This window comes from Penaeus monodon, chromosome 30 (genome assembly GCF_015228065.2).
Source record: "Penaeus monodon isolate SGIC_2016 chromosome 30, NSTDA_Pmon_1, whole genome shotgun sequence".
In the NCBI taxonomy this organism is placed as follows: Eukaryota; Metazoa; Arthropoda; class Malacostraca; order Decapoda; family Penaeidae; genus Penaeus; species Penaeus monodon.
In genome coordinates this window covers 33,866,702-33,867,079 of record NC_051415.1, presented here as the reverse complement: position 1 = coordinate 33,867,079, position 378 = coordinate 33,866,702, and the positions used below count along the sequence as shown (strand labels likewise).

General features: G+C 37.8%; 1 protein-coding gene across 1 annotated transcript in view; it reads right to left on the bottom strand.

The window, feature by feature from the left end:
• LOC119592431 (proline-rich receptor-like protein kinase PERK14) overlaps window positions 1-378 on the bottom strand; it is a 185,497-nt gene that overhangs the window by 912 nt on the left and 184,207 nt on the right. The window lies entirely within an intron of this gene.

Sequence of the window (378 nt, the reverse complement as noted above, 5' to 3'; positions counted from 1 at the left end):
AAATGGTATTTACATAATTTCAAAAGTGAATCAAACGGATGACAGCAGCTGGTGCGTATATCCCTTGTTTTGGTTTGTATATATGTGTTAGCAGATGTATCCCTTTTTATGTGTTTATGTATGCATTTTATGTGTGAAAGGGGACGTGTGCGTCTTTTCATGTGTACGTGTGGGTGAATGTTAAGCCTCGTGTGTGATTCCGTGGCTGCGTGTGTGCATGTACAAACGCAATCTATGCACACAGAGGAATGTAAAGTGAGGATGTACGTATTTTTGTATGTTGTAAGCCTGCATGACTGTGCAACATTACTAAGCCCTTGTCTGATTCTTAAAAAAAAAATATATATTAGGCTGGAGATATAGAGGGAAAGAAAAAAA